Source organism: Medicago sativa, chromosome 5, assembly GCF_051527215.1.
Source record: "Medicago sativa cultivar Bolivia chromosome 5, Bolivia_mono, whole genome shotgun sequence".
NCBI classification, from domain to species: Eukaryota; Viridiplantae; Streptophyta; class Magnoliopsida; order Fabales; family Fabaceae; genus Medicago; species Medicago sativa.
In genome coordinates, this window is record NC_140753.1 from 34,964,472 (window position 1) to 34,989,566 (window position 25,095).

Genomic DNA, 25,095 nt, shown 5'->3' on the forward strand with positions numbered 1-25,095 from the left:
CTACTCAAAATATGAATGCAAATGCTTGAATGCAATTTTAGTCATGAAGTTCAGGAATCTAAACTCCATATTTTTTTTTTGAGGTAAAGAAAAGATTGATATCACACAAGTTAGAAAATTATGTGAGCTACGATATGGGACTACGCATGTTCAGGTTATGAGTATGGAATTAAGAAAAGATGATAAGACATTCCCTAGAGTAACAACTATAACAATATTGTTCAAGAATGAAATGTGTATTTTGAACATATAAGTTCAAGAGAAGATCTATGATGATATTTTCTACTCATCCTAGTATGATCAAGGTGTATCGTGATTGATTTAAAATCTGGTATATATGAAGCAAAGTTGAATGACTACAAATATATGTTATGTATTAAGCTATCAGTTGTACTACCTCGTGTATTGTGTACTCGCCAGTCAGTGCACCATTATGATATAAGATTTATATATTCAATGTACTCGCCAGTTAGTACACTATGTATTTAAATCTGACTTATGGATTGTACTCATCAGTTAGTACTTCCAACAGATGTTTGAGGTAGCACCATGTTGAGTTTATTCATATAAAACATAACAGATATCAGAAGTAACATTTTCCTATTTATGTGTTGATTAACGGAGAAAGTTGAAACAATTCTTACTTTCGATGAAATAAACTAGACGTCAGATATTGCTCAGAGAAGCGACGATCTTATACAGAGTATGGTACGATTATCATTATAAGACCTCGTTATTTGGGGCATAGTTCATAAATAAAATTTTTTTGGGACCAGACATAACATAAAAGATCACTCAAAGGTCATATCCATCCAAGACAAGATAAAAGTTGAAGAAGTCGATAGAAGTGTTACTCTAGTAAACGTATGAGATTTTTCAAGAATTCAATGAAGGTAAACAAGTAGGAGTAACCTAAGACAATTTATAAAGAGTATGTGGAACAAGGAATTTACTCGAAAAATATCAGATGCATCGGGTGTATAATGTATTTCACAAATCATAGACAAGAAGGTGATTATCGAATCTTTTCGACATATGAGATTGGAAAATATGTCCTGAAATCGATTTAACATATTAATTCAAGTCAGTTGTATCTATGGCTAGGTAGTCGGAAGACTTTATGTAACAAGGGAAACCGATAATTTAGTCAGATAAAGAGAATCAGTTGGTAACAGACGTATGTGGAAGTCTAAGATCGAAAGTATAGAGGAATTATATGTACTTATTATCAGGTAAACTCTAAATTTCGAGGACGAAATTTCTTTAAGGGGGCAGAGTGTAATATCCCACGTAATTTTAAATAAATTGTTGTATCAGTTACATATCCGAACGGAAATAATTTTCAAAGGATTAATTACTTATTGAGAAATCGACGATATTTGGTAAGTTTCTCGTATTACTATTTCAACGGACATGAGAAATTAAATGGTTACGAATTAACGGAGGATAATTATGTCTTTTTCACTTGAAGGGTATTTTGGTAATCTTGTCACTCAAGATTTTTTTTAAAATTGGCTAAAGGTCAATATTTTCTCACACTTTCTACATTCTTCTTTCCCTAAAAATATCATAATTTTTCTACTCCCACCTTCTAGCTCTCTCACGGTTCTCTCATCCATTCCTCCATTCTTCTATGCAAATCCATTACAAAAACAACATCCAAGCTTGAATGGGATAGGTATGTATGGTTGTGTTAACTTTGGAGCTTTTCTTACAATCTTGGGTTGTAATGCTTGTATGTTGCCATAGATCTTGAACATGGTTCTTGTTGATGTGTAGATGCAAAGAGAAGTGTCAAGATTGAGGAAATGGCTGAAAGTTGAAATTGAGTGTAAGTACAAGTGATTAATGGCTTGAATTGTGATTAAGTTTTCCAAAAGCTTCCATAATTGATTTTTGGGATAAACATGTTAGGATTGCTGTAGAAATGGGATAGGAGATGTGTATACATGTTTGATTTGATTCTGGAAAATTTGAGCAGAAATTGAATTGTTTAGAGGTCATAAGTTGTCAGTTAAGCTGTTTTGAGCAAAATGTCTTAAATGACTAAGTTGTGAGTTCAAATTACTGTATAAGTGGTTCATAGGGCTAATAATACATGTTGGAACTTCTGTGTTAAAGGTTGGGTCGAAATTTATGTGATAGAAGTTATAAGTTGCTAGTTAAGCCGTTGAAGAATAACTTAAGTTGGAAGTTAAGTTGTTTCAAGTATTATTTTCTGAAGAACAGCTTATGAGAGATATGTTTGATTGACATATGAGTAATGGAAAAATGATAAGATGTTTTAGTAATGTTAAAAGTGCTTAAATGATAATTAAGCTGTTTTCGAAGTGCTTAAGTAGCCAAACGGCGAATTTCTGGTACAGGGACTGAAATGAAATTTTTTATATAAGCTGGTTGATGAAGTAAGGCTATGTCACGAGTGGTTTGAATTGTTTCAGAAGGGGCAAGACCTATAAGCTAAGGCATAAGCTATTTTGGGAAAGTGATTATAGAGTTTTGGAGATAGCAGAGCTGTAGATTTTGGGATAAGTTGCTTGCAATTTGCAGGAATGATTCAGGATGTTGTATTAAAAGAAAATCAGTTAAGATAAGTTATTCCTCTCTAGCTCCCCGTCAGTAGTGGAGTTGAGGATTAACTCAGTTATCAGAAATCAGTTCAGGTTATAATATTAAAACATGTTTAAGCTGTGGCTTTTGCTATCCCGCCAGTTGGATACGAAAGGTTCCCGCCAGTTGGAACGGGCACTATCCGCGAGGATGACCCCACATTAATCAGAGGAGTCCGGTATCCCCGTCAGTTGGGTTCCCGCCAGTTGGAAATATTTATATATATACCGGTTATCAGAGGAATAAATTCCGGGGTTACTCCACTTGGGTTTATTCGTAAAATCAACTCAGATAATATTGTTTGTTCAACGCTAACATTTTTAACAGAATATGACAGACATTATGAATATAATCATGATTATGATTTCAGCATTAGTATCAGAGTTGAACTAGTAATTCAGATAGCGATCCTAGTTATCCCCCGATCGCTCAGTTATGCATGATAAATCTGTATAAACCCAGAATGGGTTGAGTTTAGAGACAGATGGTGATCCTAGGTTCCCTGAGATTGCCTACAGCTTAGGATAGGTGGAACTCACTGAGACATCCCGTCTCACCCCAATCCCTTTTATTTTTCAGATCAGCAGGTTGTACGTGGCAAGGAGACAATACAGAAGGCTGAATGATATATTTTCACATGCTCGTGTTGTACTAGTTCAGATTATTTATTACGGTTACAGACGTGTATTCAGAAAGAAAATGTACGATCCTGCAGTGATGTATATATTTATTCAGTCGAAATTTTATTATTGTAATTTTAATGTATCCAGTACTAAGTTTAACGCACATGCTAAATATTCTAGATAAATTTAGTATGGGTGTTACAGGTACTGCAAGATCGAGCCTCGGATAGCCCATGCTAGCCACATAACGAATTGACAACACATGCTGTGCAGTCAATTTCGCCAGGCCAAATTTCTCTCCGCCAGGCGAAATTTTTCGCCATGGCGAGCTACTCCAGAGAGCACTGATTCCCAGCTCGCCTGGCGAACTGTAGCAGTCCAGAATTCTGCCGAAAATGTGATTTTGCATAAAAACCTCAATTTCAAGCATCATAAGGTACCTGGAACTTATAGGACACATAAAATTAGTTAGAAATGGAATACATGGCATCATTAACATGTTTTGATCTTAAATGGTACAAAGGGGGTACTAAAACCCTAATTCTTATAAATTAACATAACATAGTAAAATTCATGTTTTCTCACAAGAATTGCACAACCCAAAGGTAGAATAAACTATCTAAGAACTCACCTAAACAAAGATACACAAGATTCTTTAGCTTTCAAACATCAATTCCATTTCACACCTCAAAACCCTAGCTCTTGATCACTTGCTTTTGCTTGGCTCAAATCATCTCAATCTTGTTGTTTTCTTGCAATCCAAAGCATCATGATCCTTGTTGATTATCAATCTTTAAGTTTTCTCTTTCAACTTACCACTCCATCCTCAAACCCTAAGTTCTTTGTTGAACTAACAACCATAGCCTTAGCTCATGAATTCAACTTCAAGTCATCTTCTTTGTTCATGGAGGAACATAACCTAGAAGCTTGCCATGGAAAGAGAAAGATTTGGAAGGCTTGATGGAGTGGGAGAAGAGGGAGAGTGGCGTGAGAGGTAGAGAGAAGGAAGAGAGAAATTGCTTTCCAACATCTTAGAGAGAGAAAGAGAATAGAGAATGAGATATTTTTGGTCCAAATCCAAATAAATATCCTATGGACGCACAATTACCAAATTGCCCTTACCTTAAACGTGTTTTAAAACGACACTGATACTTTATCCATATTATGCTGACATGTCATAAAATATTTCCATCACACTTATCTTCCATGAATTTAATTCCTCTGACACAATCAACGGGTAATATACCGATACTGACAAACGGGATATTACATGTCAGCTTAATACGAGTTATGTATCAGTGTCGTATTAAACACGTTTAAGGCAAGGGCATATTGGTAATTGCACGCAAAATGATATTTATATGGTTATGGCCTAAAATATCTCATTTTCTCATCTTCTTTCTCTCTCTCTAGGTTAGAGAAAAGAGTTTTGCTCTCCGTTCTCTCTAACCATCGGTTCCTCTTCCTCTCCCCACCTCACCAATTCATCAAATCTTCTTCCTTAAAGATTCATGATCAAGTTTTGGTTCCTCTATAATCCTACAAGAGATTGGTAACTTGGATTAAGCTTGTTTCCAATTCTTCTTCTCTTTAGAAGAGATTCAAGGCTAGGGTTTGTTATTTGGTAAAGTGAGAGCCTGAGCTTGTATATGTTAGGCTAAACTACACTTTTCGCCCCCTAAGTTTCAAAATGTTGCAATTTTGTCCCCCTATTAAAAAAAATAGCAATTTTGGCCCCCTTCGTCCCAAAATTGCTGAGAAGACGCCACTTGTCCTAAAAAAGGGGCCATAATTGCAACTTTTTCTAAAGATAAGGGGTCAAAAAGCATATTTCCCTTATGTTAGGGGGTCAAAAGAGCATATTTCCCTAAACATGGGGGGTCACTTTTGCCATTTTTTTAATAGGGGGCCAAAAGTACAGTTTAGCCTATATGTTATGGTTTCATCTTGATCAAAGAAGTAATATGAAGCTTGGAATGGATTGATTTCACTACTTTTCCTCCCAAAGAGAATTTCATGGAGTTAGGGTTTTGGCTTGGTTGGGCTTGGGACTTGGATCTGTCACAAGAATCTTGTTTAGGTGAGTTCCTTAGATAGTTTTCCACCCTTGGGAAATATGTGATTACTCTTGTAAGCAAACTATGAAATTTTAGGGTTTATGCTTAGAGTTTAGTTACCCCTTTTCATGCCATGCTTGCTAAGCTTGTAAATACTTGCCATATAAATGTTTTACAGGTTTTCTATGACCACTAGAGTCATAATATACTTATAGGCACTTGGTTTTGAGGTTTTTGCGTCAAAAATACCATTTTTGTAGGTGCTGGACTGTCACAACTCGCTATAGCGATCAAGTAGCTCGCTAGGCGAGCTAGACCACCAGAACTGGGGGTTTGCTCGCCCTCAACTCACCATAGAGAGCAGTTGCTCACCTCCCCCATGGATTAGCTCGCCTAGGCGAGCAGACTGTGTGGTCACACACGGTTCACTCGCTTCAGGCAGCTCCGACGTCTTTCGGGTCGGTTTTTCTTCGTGCAGTCTTTTTATAAAAAGTAAACCCCTCAAACCAAGGTCCTAATTGACAATCCTTTGCAAGGTTTTCTTGTGTATGAAGCAAGTATTTGGCATAGATAGCAAAGCATGACATTCGAGAGAATGTTACGATAAGAATCGGGTAGTAAGTTAATCTTTAAGGAAGGGAATGAAAATAGTGCCTCGACATAGCTTGTCGAGAACTAGATAGTTAAGCATGAATTCATTTATGCTAAGATGTGAACGATTAGATATCTATTCACATAGAAAGTTAAGCAAGCATATAGTTTACCTCTAGAGGGATCGATTAAGGATCCGAGGTAAAAGAGATAGCATGTATAGATTTAACTTTCATGCATGCATAAGACCAAGACTTTTTAAGATGAAAGTGACATGTCTCTTGTTATCCGCACTAGGTTGGATACAAGGGATTCTCCGAGGGGAACGGTTAAGCCGCAAGGGAGCCGCATGTCACTAAGTAATCAAAAGGAAGGTGTCGTGTCTTTTGTATTCCTTCCAAGGTTGGATATAAAAGGTTCTCCAAGGGGAACGGGGTAAGCCGTAAGGGACCCGCACGTTACTAAGGGAGTTCGGTGCGCCTTAGCTAGGTATTTCACCGGTAGTAAGGGATTAACTTGCGGGGTTAATCCAATCAGGATTAATCCGTAAACTGAACTCAGATAATTGTTTGTTCAACGCTAACCTAATTGAATGAATCTGACTATGCATATTGATTAGACATTTATATGTTATGTCGTAGAGCCTTGACGTAGATCATCAAGAACTAGTAGAGCATTGACATAGATCGTCAAGAGATGGTAATATATGATATGTTGTGTGATTCAACGTATTTATGCTTATAGTACGAGAAGGCCTCGATGCGTAGAGCGTATCTTGGCATTGCGGTCTTAGTTTCCCCTTTAACCGCCATGACACGTATAGTAATAGTAAAGCCTATAACAAGTTAAGAAGAACCTATGACGGGTCTAGTATGCACGACCGTCTAGGAAAGCATGACCACACATGTATAATCAATCGTCAGGTTGTATTGTAGACACGTGGTGACCGTAGGTTTCCCCCGAGGTTACCTATAGCCTAGGATTAGGTGGAACTCACTAAGACATTATGTCTCATCCCAATCCTTCTTTGTTTCAGATAAACAGGTTGGTTTGACAAGCTAGTAGTAGAATGGATGTTTCAGCAAGTGTTCGTTCGTACCCGCTGCAGGATGATATGGATATGCAAGGATGCAATTGCTATGTTTTAGAAAGGTTTAGTTGTATTATTATTGTACGAATGCACATCGTTGTATAATATATTCATTCAAAGTTTTATTGTTGTAAATTTTTAATGTATCCAGTACTAAACTAACGCACTTGCTAAACTTTCTGAAGGGATTTTAAGAGAGGTTTTTCAAAAATTTATAATCCTCTTAGCGGAACAAATCCCATTGAAACGGATCTTGATTAAATCATTAATCACAAATCAAACAGAACACATGCTTAAACACTTTAAGGATTCATGTGTTTACCTCTTGAAGCGCAGAACCCCTTTGTAGAAGAAATATCTCTGATCACGAGCAAAGCAAAGCAGCGATGCCTCTACTCAGTCCACACGAACAGAACTTCTCCGATGACCGGTGCTAGCCAATTCCAACGGAGATTAGAGAGAATAGGTTTAGAGAGTGGCGGCTAGGTTTACTTTGTGAATTAGGTTAAGCGTTTCAACCAACAGTCAACCAAGCTTCAACACAAGGGTTATATTTATAGAACCACTTGTGTGGTCAGCAAGACAAACACTTAAGTACACCGTACCTTACGGTGCACCATATTTCACTAAAACACACCATACCTTACGGTGGACCGCGTTTCTCTATTTTTGTAAATTAAATAATAAATCATATTTAATTATTTAATTACTAATAAGTCTTACTTATTATTTTATAAATAAGTCTCACTTATTTATTTTATAAATAAGTCTTACTTATTTATTTCTCTCATCTATCTGTCCTTTGTGTGTGACCCTATAGGTTCTCATAACATTGGCAATAATATTAAATCACATATTTAATATTATAAACAGTGAGCGGTATCTAGCAACACATCACTGCTACCCAAGTGACGAGAATGTCATGTGATCTGACCAAACCTTTCTGTGATAATGATCATGTGTATAATTACCCTTTTGCCCTCATGTCTATATTGAACACAAGGCATAGACCGTGTCATCCTTGTCTAGTTCAATATTGGGCCCGTAGACATTTCTCCTGTTATGTAGGAGGGGCAAATTCCATCTAGGTCACTCATGTCCCTCAGCATGATTCATGGAGTACCCATCTACCAACTTTATAGTCATCCTGTTACGGACAACGTTTGAATGGTGACAAAGCACTCGACTCCAACATCTAGGGTACATAGTGGTTTCAGGTCGAAGGGTGGAATACACCACTATCACTATGAGAATATCTTATGACACTTTTCATAACTTTTACTATGTAGTATTCTCATAGCGGGTCAATCCAATATAAATATTACTCCTAATATTTATATCTATGTGAAGACTTGATAACTCTTTTATCCATGATCTGTGAGATGTGATCATCAGTCTACCCACATAATAGTCTCTATGCTTTAATGATATCCCACTTCTCAATAAAGCTTGACTACGGATACTTTAAGAATAGTGTCCTTATGTTTAATGGGGTCTCACAATTAAGTTATTAAGTTATACTTAATGTTCCATAAAACAGACTAACTATTCTAGGGACTTTATTATTTTGAAACAAAACAAAATCAATAAAGAAATGCCTTATTATTATATATTCACAATATATACTTATATCAATATCATGATACAAAGCCAAACCCAATCGACATAGATTGGCTATTAGGGCTTATTCCAACAATCTCCCACTAGCACTAAAAGCCAATCAAATATTAACTCAATATCTATTGGTCAAGTGTTAGCATCCAACTCACTATGGGCAAGATACTCTACTAGCAGATAAGGAACTCTTTCCTATGTTGGTAGGGTATACTTCTTTCAGTTTCCACTTTCGATCTTCTATCAAAAAGAAATTGAAGTGTCAAAGTATATATTTGGATTATTGGTGAGATCAAGTTTTCATTGCTCGCAAGATTTAAACCAATTTCATCTCAGACGAGATCAATGGAAGCTGCAATGCAAGAAACACCTGTTTTCCCTCAGTTATGAACTAAGCAATCCAAATCATATATATTTGACATCTGTAATAGAAATAACAACTATCTGAAGCTTGTACTTTTACAAATTTCATAGTTGATATCCTAACATAACATTTATTCCAAATTACAATCTGGATATACTGTACACCAATATGAAAGTCAATATCATTGTAACTTATTTACAATGTTTCTTTCATATGTGTTCAAGAAACAATCCATAGTCCTTTAAGACATCCAAGGATCTTCTTGAAGGTATTCTAGTGTCGAACACTATAATCAATTTTGGTACATATTTAAAATAATTTTCTGACCATGTCTTACATGTGTAGATTAATTATTTTGGTGACTAGTATGTCATACACATACTCCACCAAACTAATATCAATGCTCCCACTAATCTCCTTATGTGCACAAGATTTCTTTATTAATAAAAGTTTTCATAAAACTTCATTAATAAAATAAAGAATTCAACTTCGAGAAGTTTTCTCTAATTCATAAATGAATTTTATAATACATCTACCTTTCTAGTATCATTTGGATTAACGAAATCCTACATATATCAAAGACATATATAAGGTTATTCCAATTATGGAATACAACCTCGTTATCCATCTTCTAGAACATGTATTATACAACAATGGGAATTGGGATCGTTAGATTTAAGCATTACGATGATGGAATGGTTTCGTCATGATATGCATCATGAATTGCATGAAACCTTGTACAATCAATCGCATCTTAAAGGTATTCATAATACCATCCATGTCAATTTTCTATAAGAAAACTCACATTCATCTTATGAGTCATACTGATTTGGATGATATAACCAGTATCCATATATGGTTTGTGTACATGGATTCTTTATAAGATCCCATGGCATCTAGCCACTTCTCAAAATCAGGCCATTTACGACCTTCTAGTAAGTCAGGTGCTTATCTTCCATGAGCATCATATCACCTTGTTGAGTCATGACAAATCATGTTTCTCATCCTAGTGTTATGACATATCAGACTCATCTAAATCATGTGCTACTCGAACTAGCGATTTACCAACAACGCTTTGTTGAAATGTATTTTGTGGTACTTGACTTAATTCAAGTTCTACATCACTCCCACTAGCTCTTGTAGAGCTATACTCCTTGAAAAAGAATACTCCAGTTCTAGCGACAAACAACCTTTGTCAAGGAAGAAGATGTAGAAATAGTATCCTCTAGTTTCCTAAGGGAACCTCCACAAGTATACATTCATTTAATTTGAAGTTTAGTTTATCTAGTAAACCATATAACCTCAAATTATCATAAAGTCAAAAATAGGTACTCTTACCTCCATATCTAATATGGTGCCTTTATGATTGCTCACTTAGAACTTGTTGTGGGTGAAGAATAACTGTAATTTAATTAATTTAAAGAGTCTTTGAGTTATAATCAAACTATTTTAGATCGAGTCATGTCAAACATGAAACGATATAAATAATCATTATACTCATTAATCAAGCATTTACCATCACGACTAACTCGTATAGTCTTTATACTTTTCAAACTTATTCCTTTTACTTCATTGTTAAAATCTTTGAACAATTTCAAAGTTTTCTTGAATCGTGTCAAATACACTTTGCTTATCTACTAAATGATTTAGTAATGTTAGATGAAGTAATAGAAACAATATATCTAGCAAATATGTTTAGTTCTGCATATACATCTCATATGTATATAAACTCAAATAAATTACGTGTCCTTTCACCTTTGTTGGTGATCGGTATACTAATCTATTTCGAAAGGTGGGATTCACATCCTTCAAATGATATAAAATCAAATGAGTCCAATAGTCCATATCCACGGATTTTGGAAATGTGAATCACACCTGTTTGTACTAAACAATAATGCCAATGATATACAAAAGGTTCAAATCTCATTTGATCCTCTTTTCACATATGTTATAGATCAGCTTATCAAAATCACGGAACTCAAATCCATTACTTGATTAGCATACTTGTATAGAAAACATTATTGGAATAATCGGACAACATTTGTCTATTATTCAACTACACAATCCTTCACTTGTAAATACAAGATTTAAGATTAATGCTTCTATTTTACATGGAACTCAATAACAATTATTTGGTTCATATCAAGTTAAATTTAAGTCCAAGCATTAGTTCCTATGTCAATGAAACAATTTGTTTCATTCTAGACGTAAGTGGACTTCACTTATAGTTAATGTCCTGCTTCTTTAAAACTCTCTATATTTCAACAAATATGAGATTAATCATCAAGTATCATATACTTATGATGCAGAAGTAGAAATTTAACTTTCTATAACTATATGGGCAGATAAGAAGTCTTACTTCTATTTTGACTCTTTCAAAACATTAACAGTTTTTCTCATTCTAAAGAACAATTCTTAATTTTGTACCAATTCAGAAACTCCTTTCTGAAGATTTTGTTCTTCATAAGAACATTTAACAGTATAATAAAAATGTATATGCCGAAGAAATTCTAAATACAGAAAATAAATAAAATAAATGTATCATGATTGAAAAAACATATTTAATTAGGTCTTTAATTAAATATGCTCCCACTATTTTACTCAAATCAAATGACCTTCAACATTTGAATCGGAAAATCACATTGGAAGATTTTCTAGTGGGTTGAAATCCATATTTCACCTTGCTTTAAGTCAACGGGGGCTGTACTCAAAACTCAGTTATCGCTTTAATAGAGGTAGGCGTTACAAGTTGGTATTAGAGCCGTGGTCAGTCTTGTCCGGACTACTATTCGTTGAATTTCCTGTTGTATGCGACATGTACGAAAGTACTGTCGGTACTTGTTGTGTTGTTCCGTTCTTTTAGGGGGTTTGAGCGTAGTGGGGGAGTAGCAGGTTGCTCCTAGTGTGCTGGTCTAGCAAGGGAAGGTATCTTCGGCTGCAGAGGCTCAGTTGGTTGTGGTTTGTGTTAAGTGTCTTGTTAATTTTGGCAACGTTGATTTTGAGTTGGATCTTGTGTGTCTTCCGTTGAAGCATAGGGAAATGATTTTTGGTATGGATTGGATGTTGACATTTGGTGTTAACATTAATTGTTTGACCAAGAGTATAACATTTTCTAAGCCGGTAGCTGAGGAAGGTGGGAAGTTCTTAACCGCGGAGCAAGTTAAGAAGTCTTTGGACGGTGAAGCTAGTGTGTTTATGATGTTTTCTTCCTTGAAGGAAAGTGGTGAGAAAGGAATTGGCGATTTGCCGGTAGTGCAAGAGTTTCCAGAAGTTTTTCCGGACGACATTACCGAATTGCCGCTAGAGAGGGAAGTTGAGTTTGCAATTGATTTGGTATCAGGAACGAGTCCTATTTCGATTGTGCCGTATCGGATGTCTGCATCAGAGTTGGGTGAGTTGAAGAAGCAGTTGGAAGAATTGCTTGAGAAGCAGTTTATCAGGCCGAATGTTTCTCCGTGGGGTGCTCCAATGTTGTTGGTTAAGAAGAAGGATGGAAGCATGAGGTAGTGTGTGGATTATCGGAAGTTGAATAAGGTGACGATTAAGAATCGATATCCGCTTCCGAGGATTGATGATTTGATGGATCAGTTAGTTGGCGCGGAGGTGTTCAGCAAGATCGATTTAAGATCAGGATATCATCAGATTAGAGTAAAGGCGGAAGATATATCCAAAACTGCGTTCCGAACGAGGTATGGACACTATGAGTATTCTGTGATGCCATTTGGAGTATCTAATGCCCCAGGTGTCTTCATGGAATATATGAATAGGATATTTCATCCTTTTCTGGACCGTTTTGTGGTGGTGTTTATAGATGATATTTCGGTGTATTACAAGTCGGAAGAGGAGCATGCTGAGCATTTGAGGATTATGTTGGGTGTTTTGAAGGATAAGAAGTTTTTTGCTAAGTTGTCGAAGTGTGAGTTTTGGTTGCGGGAAGTGAGTTTCCTTGGTCACGTGATTTCTAATGGTGGTATTGTCGTGGATCCGTCGAAGGTTGATGCAGTGTTGCAGTGGGAATCACCTAAGTCTGTTTTTTAAATTAGAAGCTTTCTTGGGTTAACAGGTTATTATCGGAGGTTCATTGAGGGATTCTCTAAGTTGGCGTTGCCATTGACGCGATTGACTCGGAAGGGACAAGCTTATGTTCGGGATGCTAAGTGTGAGAAGAATTTCCAAGAGTTGAAGAAGAGGTTGAATTCAGCTCCAGTGTTGATTTTGGCGAATCCGAAGGAATCGTTTGTTGTGTATTGTGATGCTTCAAAGATGGGTCTTGGTGGTGTGCTTATGCAGAATCGTCAGGTTGTAGCTTATGCTTCGAGGCAGTTGAAAATGCATGAGAAGAATTATCCGACTCATGACTTGGTATTGGCGGCCGTTGTGTATGTGTTGAAGATTTGGAGGCATTATCTGTATGGTTCTAAGTTTGAAGTGTTCAGTGACCACAAGAGTTTGAAGTACTTGTTTGAGCAGAATGAGTTGAATATGAGCCAGAGAAGATGGTTGGAGTATCCTAAGGATTTCGATTTTCTGCTGAGTTATCATCCTGGAAAGGCGAATGTTGTTGCAGATGCTTTGAGTAGGAAGTCATTGCATATGTTTGCTTTGATAGTGAAAGAGTTGGAATTGATTGAGCAGTTTCGAGACTTGAGTTTGGTTAGTGAGTTGACACCGGATGGTGTGAGGTTGGGCATGTTGAAGCTGACGAGTAATATTCTGGAAGAGATCAAGAATGGACAGAAGGAAGATTTGGAACTTGTTGATCGTGTGATGTTGGTTAACCAAGGTAAGGGTGGAGACTTCAGTTTGGGTGAGAACGGTGTTTTGATGTTTCGTGATCGTGTTTGTGTACCAGATGTTCTTGAGCTTAAGAGACGGATTTTGGAAGAAGGTCATAGAAGTAGTTTGAGTATTCATCCAGGAGCGTCTAAGATGTATCCGGATTTGAAGAGGTTGTTTTGGTGGCCTGGAATGAAGAAGGAGATTGCAGAGTTTGTTTATGCTTGTTTGGTTTGTCAGAAGGCGAAGATTGAACATCAGAAACCGTCGGGTTTGATGCAAGCGTTATTTGTGCCAGAGTGGAAGTGGGATAGTATCTCTATGGACTTCGTCGAAGCGTTGCCGAAGACTGTGAAGGGTTTTGATTCGATTTGAGTGATTGTTGATCGGTTGACAAAGTCGGCACATTTGGTTCTTATCAAGACCGGTATGTCGGTGGCGAATTTGGCTGAGATCTACATTGAGCAGATTGCTAGATTGCATGGTATTTCTTCTAGTATTTGTCATACCCTAATTTTGGACCTAAAAATACTAACTCAATTCTTCTTTTCTTGCATTTCAAGCCATTTGATATGTCTCTGATCAATTGCATCTTTCTCTGCTTCCTATTTCAATATTACTTGCAAAATTCACATAAAAGGGCATTTTAGTCATTTCCTATGTTAAAATTTCTTCCAATCTTTGAAAAATTGTTTGAGTCTTTTCAACTGGTTAGAATAAGTCCTCATTTCAATTCTATGTCAAAATCCATTTCAAAAATTGCATTTGAAGTCATTTTGAGTCAGTTTAGCCCCTAGGGGCATTTTAGTCTTTTCAAGTGTTAAAACTCTGTTTAAATCCCAAAAAAATTGTCTCTGAGTCTTTTAATTTTGCCAGTATAAGCTCTTGCTTCAATTCCCTGTTAAAAAATCCATTTTTAAAATTGCATCTGAGTCATTTTGAGTCGTTTTAACCCCCAGGGGCATTTTGGTCATTTCACACGAAATTTCGGCAGAGAGAGGTTACTTTAAAGTACCTCATTTAGGTAATTGGTTCATTTTAGTCCGTTTTGTCAATTTTAATCGTTTCACTTTACGTTATTTTCCGGTTACCAATTTTAATCCATTTTATTTTAATTTTCATTTTAAATCCTTAAAATCCCTAAAAATTGCACTTTAGTCCTTTTATTAATTTTCTCTTAAAGTTTTTTTTTTTCCAATATAAATTTTAGTCCTTTTTAGGTCAAATTTTTATTTTTATTTTAAGTCCATTTTAAGTCAATTTCAGTTAAGACCTCCAGTCTTTATATTTTTTTCTTGCAGTCTAGTCCTTTTTGAAAATTGCAGGTCAGCCCTTTAAAGTCTCAAAATTGCAAAGTGGTCCTCCAAGCTCAAATTCAGTCCAGTTCGAATCAAATAGGTCCAAACACAGGTGTCACAGGATTATTGGTCCAGAGTATCACACTTGGCCTATAACTAGAGGCCACATCATTCAATGCAGAAGGATCACCATTCCAAAAACGACATATCATCACAGAGAAGGTTCTAACAAACTTTCTCTCTCCCAAATCATCACCACCGTAACTGAATCAAACCACCACCGCAACAAACTCAAAAACCACCATAACAAACTCTCAAATCAGCACCAATTCTCCATCAAATTCATACAAAAATCAATACGAATTTCCAGAAAACAAAAACTGAGGCATTCAATTCGAGGAAATCCTTTTTGGAATTAAGTTTGTTCTCAGTGATTTTCCACGAAAATCATCATCATCGAACGGTTTTCTCTCATCTTCTTGCAATTCAAGTTAGAGACGATCACAAGAAGAAGGTTTGAGGGAGAGAAGAAGAGGAATCGAAGTAGGTTTCGAACCAGTGGAGAAGAAGAAGAGAAGAACACCGATTTATTTTCGGTTTTCAACTTACCAGAAAGCTTTCTTAAGGATCTTCGTTCGAACCTCCATCTCAACTCAGGTAATCATCACTACTTCTTCGTTTTTCATCGCAAAAAGCTCAACGAAGGTTTGTAACACAAAATAAACGGTGAATCATAACGGATCCATGACTTACAAACTTTTGTTCTTCGAAAAACATTGAAAAGATTTGAAAAAGGTTAAAGTCGAAACCCTAAAAATGTAATCTGCGAAGATTCACCGTTTATTGTGCAAATCCAAGCATGTATCCATAATCAGTGTAGAATTTAGTTCAGTTTAGGGTTTTGTTTCAAAAGTTTCGAAGAAGATTTGAAAACGTTGAGATCGTAGTTTCAAACTTAGATCTACGAAGATTCACCGTTTGTTTCGAAAAACTAAGTTCAGATTCATAATCAGTGCGAAAAATAGAACAAGTTAGGGTTTAGATCCATGAAAATCAAAGTTGTTGGAAGTGTTGCCGGAATCTGGAATTCACGGCGGAGGCGATGAAGATTCCGATGAATCTTCATCGTCCTCAGCCGTTTCTTTCCAGAAACCGGCGGTGGAGATGAACACCGGTGAAGAGAGAAGTGAGAGCTTCTCTCACTAGGTTTAGGTTAGAGAGAGAAGGAAGAGGGAGAAATGAACTGGACCGGCCTCTGTATGTTTATATAGAGGCCTGGACCGGTTTGGTTCATCTCTGGTTCACCTCTTCTCCATCTCAACCGTTGGATCTAGGTTTGATCCAATTGGATCAATCCAACGGCTCCTGTGCTTCCCTGGTGATCCAGATCCATCTCTCTTTGGGCCTGGGTTCCTTCCTTCGTTTTTCCTTTGTTTTTTGCTATATACGCCTATATCTTTGCTATCTGAACCCCTTATGTTTTTAATTTTCATACAAAAAAATCCAAAAAAATTACCAATGCATTTCTTTATGTTTCTAGTTGTTTTTGATACCTTTTATATGTCAATGTTGACTTGAAAAATATGTGAAAATATTTTTGTCTTTTGTTAGTTCAATATTCTCTTTTTTTCATTAAAAACTTTGTGGAAATTGCTAAAAATAATTCATATGTGTTCCTTGATGTATGTGTGATGTTTTGTGATGATTTTACATGATCAAGAGTGGGTAAAAATGTAGGTGAATTCCCTTGTGTTGTTTTGGGGTCTTTTGTCAATGTTTGTGAAGTTTTTGCATGACTTGATTCCAATACTTTGTCTCCTAATGATTGATGCTTGATGAATAAATTTTGTGATGTGTTTGCCCTTAGTTTAGGGTATTTGGTACTGTTTGTGGTGAATGTTGTTAGTTTCTTGTTTTGCAAGTCATGTGAACATTTGTTTGTGAAAATAAAATGTAAAGATAAGTCTATGAATGTGCCATAACTCTTGGCTTGATATTTCTTGATAATTCTCATGTCATGGCTGAAATAAACCCTTTGAAAATTGTCATGATATGGGGAATTAGGAGCCTTGATGCTATGGTAAATCTTAGATGTACTTTGCCACTTTTAGATTAGAAGTCTTATTATTTTTTTGTCAAGTTTTAAGTGTTCCTTTTGCTTATAATTTTCATGCCTTATTTTCACTAACCACTCTACTTTATGTTTCATACATCATGAGCATTTCATCTTCCATCTCTTTCTCATCCTTTCATTTCCTTGCACTTTGATTCATAACAAGACTTAGTATGTAAAAAAAACCTAGGAATTCTTGTACTTTACTTTTATGCAATTTAATTTCTTGCAAGACCATAGAATGTAAACTAGGGCATGATGTAATAAGGACAATGGACTCTAATGATGTACACCGACAGAAGCACCGACACATGCACACACCTCACTTTAGATGTATGCTTAGAATATGCATGTTTAGATGTATGTTTAGGATTGTATGTTTAGATGAATGCTTAGGATTTACACTTAGAAAAATCAATTTTTCAAAAAAAATGTGAACAACATCACTCAAATCTTTTTCACAATAAACTTTGGGATCAAAATCCCATTGATTTTCCTTTTGTTTTCTTAATCAAACTTTAATGAATTTTAACCATACTTAGACCACATTTTGCAAAGTAACTAATTCCACCTCACCTTTTTCCAATCTTATGCCCTTGAGGCCTCTCTCTCCATTCTTCAAATTCCAAGTTTCAAACTTAAAATCAACCAACAAAAACAAAAACATTTTTTGGAAGAGAACTACGGTGGATTTGATCCCTTAAACGGGTACGTAGACAAGGAAAAAATTCCTTCAATTCAAATAAAATAAAAATCCAAACACATTCTTCTCCCTCCAATTCTTCACTTAGTAAATCCTTAGGTGTAAATATCACTTTCAAAATAGCATTTAAAAATAAAGCGCGTGCGTAGAAATTAAAGACGGTTCCTATAGGATACTATAGTCATTATGGGTGCCTAACACCTTCCCGTAGCGAAAACAACTCCCGGACCTCGATTCTCAAGGGTTTTGCTTACTTTTTCCCTTCCCAAGAAAAAATAAGATATCACCGGTTAAAAAGGTTCAAACGTAATCAATGTTTGACACCCGAAAACCAAGATAAAACAGCTGGCAACTTCACTGGGGAGATTCGAGAGTTACGCCTAGTCTTTATTTCCACGCTTGCGCTCTTTTTGCTTGTTTCTTTTACTTGCTTTCCTATGTGAATAAATGTTTAAATTTTTGCAAACGTGTGGGGTGAGAATATCAAAAGTCCTGTACCCGGGCTGAGTGAACTTAGGATTTAGGAGGGATATAATCGACAATTCATTCCGGGGGTTGCCTCGTGTTTTGGATTATGCGATCAATCCCACATAGCTAAGGCATTTTGGGGGTGATGTTGTCGGCGCGTGTTGTCGCGTTTAGGCACTTTACTTCTAATTGTTCTATGACGCTATGAACCGTAGATAACCGAACCCATCCATGGCCATTTTCTAGGACGTAGTGCGGAGGCTAAACCGAGTGTTGTCTCGAGTTTTAGTCGTCACGCGATACTACACTCAAGTTAGACCTTCCACAGATAATCATGGAGCGAGTGTTGTCTCGTGGTACCATGATATCCGTTGGAGAGGTTGCAGCTTGGGAACCTTTTTTAGAACCCGATTATTATATCCTAAAGCCCTAGATTCACCGGACACCGTGTCCACCCATGACTCCTTGACTTTGAACTTCAACCCACCATGTTTTCTCCGAACTTGAACATAATCATGCATACATGCATTCATGCATACATGCATAAACTTTTTCCATGCATTGTTATCGAAGGGCTTAGACAAATTGAATTTGTAAAACATTGTAGGAATGGGAAAGACTAAGTCCTACAAGTTCAAGGAGGTGGATTTGGCTAGTTTGAGAGACTTGGCACTCAAGATCGAGGATCCGGCTGGTTTCCGACATCGTTACGGGGCTTTACTTACCATTCTTCACACTAATGTGGATGAGAAGCTTGTGCACACTCTAGTGCAATTCTATGATCGGGAGTATCGATGCTTTACTTTTCCGGACTTTCAGTTGGTGCCTACTCTAGAGGCTTATTCTTGCTTGATGGGTTTATCTATTGCTAAGGGGGTACCCTTCGCGGGACTTGAGCATCCTCCTACCTCTTTGGTTATTGCTAAGGATCTCCATCTTACAACCTCCGATGTCTCCAAGAATCTTGTCACTAAGGCTCGCATCCGAGGGTTCACTTCGAAGTATCTACTTGAGAAAGCCAACCTCAAGACCACTTGTCAGGACACTCTTGAGGCTATTCTTGCACTCCTCATCTATGGGCTTATTCTCTTTCCAAATCTTGATGACTTCGTGGATATGAATGCTATTATGATCTTCCACTCCAAGAATCCGGTTCCTACTTTGCTAGCTGACACATACCATGCCATTCACGATCGATCCGGCAAGGGTCGTGGATACATTCTTTGTTGTGTACCGCTCTTCTATAGGTGGTTTATTTCGCACCTTCCGAAGTCTTTCCATGATAATCCAGAGAATTGGTCTATTTCACAAAGGATTATGGCCCTCACTCCTAATGAAGTGGTTTGGCTCACCCCCGCTTCTAGAGTCAAGGAAATTATCTTTGGTGGTGGAAAGTTTCTTAATGTACCTCTTCTTGGTACCCGGGGTGGAATCAACTACAACCCAGAGCTCGCCTTGCGACAATTTGGTTTCCCGATGAAAGAAAAGCCCAACAATCTTGCTACATTTCCCTACTTCTTCCACTATTCCAATGCACCCACAGGAATAAGAGAGGATTTCATGGAAGCTTGGTCTAAACTTCGGAAGAAAGAGGTGAAGCATATGGGTGTAAGGTTCGGTGTTGCTCATGAGGCCTATACACAGTGGGTGATAAACCAAGCTGAGGAGATTGGTATGCCTTACCCCTCTATGAGATATGTGTCTGCATCTATTCCTACCATGCCTTTGCCTCTACTCCCACCTACCCAGGAGATGTATCAGGAGCATCTAGCTATGGAGAGTCGGGAGAAGCATCAGTGGAGGGCTAGATACTATGAGGCTGAGAACTTGATCATGACTTTGGATGGAAAGGATGAGCAGCAGACTCATGAGGTCTTGACACTGAAGAAAGAGTTAGCTAAGGCTAGGAGAGAGATTGAAGAAAAAGATAGGTTGCTTATGAGAGACTCTAAGAGGGCTAGGGGTGCCCGTGACTTCTATGCACGATACTGCAGTTATGAGTCTGAGTCTGAGGATGATGCTTCCACTTCCTATGCTTGAGGATTTCCATTTCCTGTTGTTATTTCCAGTTGTTATTGTTGCTTTACACTTCGAAGTCTATCCCTTGGCTTAGCATTTCAAAGGGAATCGTCTTGTAAAACTATATGTTGGTTGTTTGTTTCCCGTTTATGTTAATTGTTGTTTAGTAATGTTTGCAAATTTCTAATCTGTTTAAAACCCTTCGATAACACAAAAAAAGAGTCTTTTTGCATATGCATTAACACATTTCATGCATCATATGCATTCATTGGTCACAAAAAACTTCTCTCGTGCTCATTGCCTCCTGGTTTTGTCCGCCGCAGTCTGAAAAGTGGCTCGTGCTCGCAAAGTCTACCAACCAGATAGAGTTCATCAAACAAGATTTTACAAGAGAAGAATCATGGCTAACTTTGAAGAAGAAAATGCTCAGCTCCGTGCCAAATTGGCTACTATGAAAGAAGATTTGGCTAAGGCTCATGACGCTATGTCCACTATGATGGCTGCACAAGAACAACCAGCCACATCTGTTCCAGTTTCTACTGAAGGGATTCCCTCTATCCCACTGCCTACCGTGGCTACTGATGCTCGGTTTGTTATGCCCAATGGGCGTCCTTATGGGCTCTCAGCTTACTATTCTCCTAATACTGCTGCTGGTGTCTCTGGTTTTGCTGGTCAAGGATAGATTCCCGTATCCACCTCTATGCCTCAAGTGACCACTGTTGTTACCGATCCTATTGTTCACACTGTGCAACAGGTGATTGATGTTGACACTCCGCGTGGACAAGACCCTATAATGGAAGCTATGAAAAGACAGTTAAGGGAGTTGGCTGGAGAACTCCGTGAGGTCAAAGCTAGCCGTGGAAACAATGTCTCTGCTAAGGCCCGTGATATATGCTTGGTATCCCGGTTTGAGATCCCTAAGACGTTTAAGGTGCCAGATTTTGACAAATACAATGGATCTTCCTGTCCCCATAGCCATGTCATTCGGTACGTCCGAAAGATGGCCAATTATGCAGATAATGATGCGCTGATGATACACTGCTTCCAAGACAGCCTAGCAGAAGATGCGGCAGATTGGTACACTGGTTTGAGCAAAGATAATATCCATACTTTTGAAGATCTTGCTGCTGCTTTTGAAAGTCATTATGAGTTCAACACCCGTCTGAGGCCAAATAGGGACTCTCTTAAGTCCTTGTCTCAGAAATCAGATGAAACATTCCGTGAGTATGCCCAGAGATGGAGAGGGGCAGCTGCCCGTGTTTCTCCTCGACTCGATGAGGAAGAATTAACACAGACATTCCTGAAGACTCTGAAGAAGGAATATAAGGAAAGAATGATAGTCTCTGCTCCAAACAACTTCTCCGACATGGTTACCATGGGAACTCGTCTAGAAGAGGCTGTCAGAGAGGGTATCATTGTTCTTGAAAAGGGTGAATCTTCAGCCAGTGCACCAAAGAAGTATGGTAATGGCCACCATAAGAGGAAAGAATCCGAAGTAGGGATGGTATCTGGTAACCCATCTGCAGCTGCTACACAATTACCCTTGCCCTATCAATACATGCAGTACTCTCAACATCCTTTCTTCCCACCATTCTACCAGCAATATCGTCTGCCACCGGGTCAACCACCAGTGCCCGTTAATGCCATTGCTCAACAAGTACAACGACAACCTCCTGCTCAACAGCAACAGCAGCAACAACAGGGTCCTCGGCCCAAAACTTCTTTTCCACCAATACCTATGCGGTATGCAGAGCCGCTCCCAACTCTACTTGCTAAGGGACACTGCATCACCAGAACAGGCAAGCCCCCGCCTAATCCTTTGCCTCCCAGGTTCCGACAGGATCTCACGTGTGAATTCCATCAGGGTGCTAAAGGCCACGATGTTGAAGGTTGCTATGCTCTGAAATATATTGTGAAGGACCTGATAGAAAAAGGACGGTTGACTTTTGAAAATAGTGTTCCTCACGTTCTTGACAATCCACTTCCAAACCATGCTGCTGTTAACATGATCGAGGCTTTCGAAAGAGTTCCCGTTCCTCAGGGGGACCCCATGTTGGATGTCCGCAATATTGTTACTCCTTTGGTACCGCTACATGTCAAACTTTGCCAGGCTTCTTTGTTCAATCACGATCATGCTTCTTGTTCAGAATGTCTTCAAAATCCCATGGGCTGTTGTGTGGTGCAAGATGATATACAGAGCCTGATGGATGACAAACACTTGATTGCCAGTGATGTATGTGTGATTGTGCTAGTGTTTCATGATTCTCCTGCTGAAAGTGCATATAAGACAAGGAATGTTGAGCCCTTAGTGATCAGGTTACCTGGTCCAGTATCTTACGCCTCTACAAAAGCAATTCCTTACAAGTACAATGCAACCATGATTGAGAATGGAGTGGAGGTGCCTCTGGTATCCCCAGCTACAGTTGATAATGTTGCAGGAGAAATTACAGCCCTGAGAAGCGGAAAAGTCCGTCCACCCTTGTTCCAAAAGAAGGTGGTTACACCTATTGCCACAGTAACTCCACCAGTCGCTCCTCCTGCTGACAAGAGCCCCGGACCATCAGGCCAGTCTATTGAAGAATCCAATCTGGACGAAATTCTGAGGCTTATCAAAAAGAGTGACTATAAAATTGTTGACCAGCTGCTGCAAACTCCGTCAAAGATATCCATCTTGTCTCTGCTCATGAGTTCAGAAGCCCATAGAAAAGTGTTGATGAAAGTACTGGAACAAGCTTATGTTGATCATGAAGTCTCTGTGGATCAGTTTGATGGAATAGTGGGTAACATTACCGCTTGCAACAACTTGGGGTTTGGTGATGATGAGCTCCCCGAAGCAGGGAAATACCACAACTTGGCTCTGCACATCTCAGTACACTGCAAGTCTGACATGATATCCAATGTGTTGGTGGACACTGGATCATCCTTAAATGTAATGCCTGAGTCTACACTAAGACAGTTGAGTCATCATGGAATCTCTTTAAGGGGAAGTAGCTATCTGGTTAAGGCTTTCGATGGATCCCGCAAAGATGTTCTTGGGGAAGAAGACTTGCCAATTACCATTGGACCGGAGACATTTCAGATTACTTTCCAAGTCATGGACATCAATGCTTCTTACAGTTGTCTCCTCGGAAGGCCGTGGATTCACGACGCTGGAGCAGTAACTTCTACTTTGCATCAGAAACTCAAGTTCGTGAGGAATGGTAAGATTGTCACTGTACATGGTGAAGAAGCATATCTGGTTAGCCAAGTGTCATCTTTCTCTTGTGTTGAAGCAGGGTCCGCTAAAGGGACGTCATTTCAAGGCTTGACTGTTGAAGGCGCGGAGCCTCGAAGAGCTAGTACTGCTATGGCCTCATTGAAGGACGCCCAGAAGGCTGTTCGAGAAGGGCAAGCTGCTGGCTAGGGCAAAGTGATTCAGATTTTGGAGAACAAGCGTAAAGAGGGCCTTGGATTCTCCCCAACTTCTGGTGTTTCAACAGGAACTTTCTACAGTGCTGGGTTTATTAATGCTATTGCTGAAGATGCTGCTGAAAGTGGTCATGTGCCTACATTTGTTGTACCAGGAGGCACTGTGAGAAATTGGGAGGCCATTGATGTTGCTTTAGTCATGCATGCTTCCATGTAATGTGTCTTGTTGCTCATGTTTTTCTTTGTTTTCAAAATAACAATCCTTTCGCTCTGCCCAAGGCGAAAGTAATATCATTGTAAGGGCGTGTTTGTTTCGGCATTGCCGTTATCAATAAAAGTTGTCGTCTTTCTCACGACTCTTTGTTTTTTATATACTTTTTAGTGCCTTTTTCTTGGAAATAATGGTAATGCCAGAAAAAACCAAAACATCTGTATTTTCTTATTAATTTCAAAAAATCTGCATGAAAAACATTTTTCTAAAATCATCCCAATCATGTTACGCAGATTGAACCACAATAAACCCGTTGAACACAGTGACCCTATGGTTCCTTCAAATTTTGAATTCTCGGTATATGAAGCTGAAGATGAGGAAGATGATGAAGAGATACCGTATGAGATCACTCGACTGCTTGAGCAAGAAAGAAGAGCCATTCAGCCTCACCAGGAAGAAATTGAGCTTATCAACCTGGGTACTGAAGAGAACAAGCGAGAGATCAAGATTGGTGCCGCACTTGAGCCAGAGGTGAAAAAGAAGATTGCTCAGCTTCTCCATGATTATCCAGATGTCTTCGCATGGTCCTATGAAGATATGCCGGGTCTAGATCCCAAGATTGTGGAACATCGGATACCGACAAGGCCTGAATGTCCTCCCGTCAAACAGAAATTGAGAAGGTCTCGTCCAGAGTGGATTGATGCGGGTTTCCTCATGACTGAAGTGCAAAAGCAAATTGATGCGGGTTTCCTCATGACAGCTGAATATCCTGAGTGGATTGCCAACATTGTACCAGTACCAAAGAAAGATGGGAAAGTTCGAATGTGTGTTGATTACAGAGATCTGAATAAAGCCAGTCCAAAAGATAACTTCCCATTGCCTCATATTGATGTGCTTGTTGACAGTACTGCTCAATCCAAAGTGTTCTCCTTCATGGATGGTTTCTCTGGCTATAACCAGATACGAATGTCACCTGAAGATAGAGAAAAGACGTCCTTCATCACTCCGTGGGGAACGTTCTGTTATAAAGTGATGCCGTTTGGCTTGATAAATGCTGGTGCTACCTATCAAAGAGGTATGACAACTCTATTTCATGATATGATTCACAAAGAGATTGAAGTATATGTTGATGACATGATTGTGAAATCAA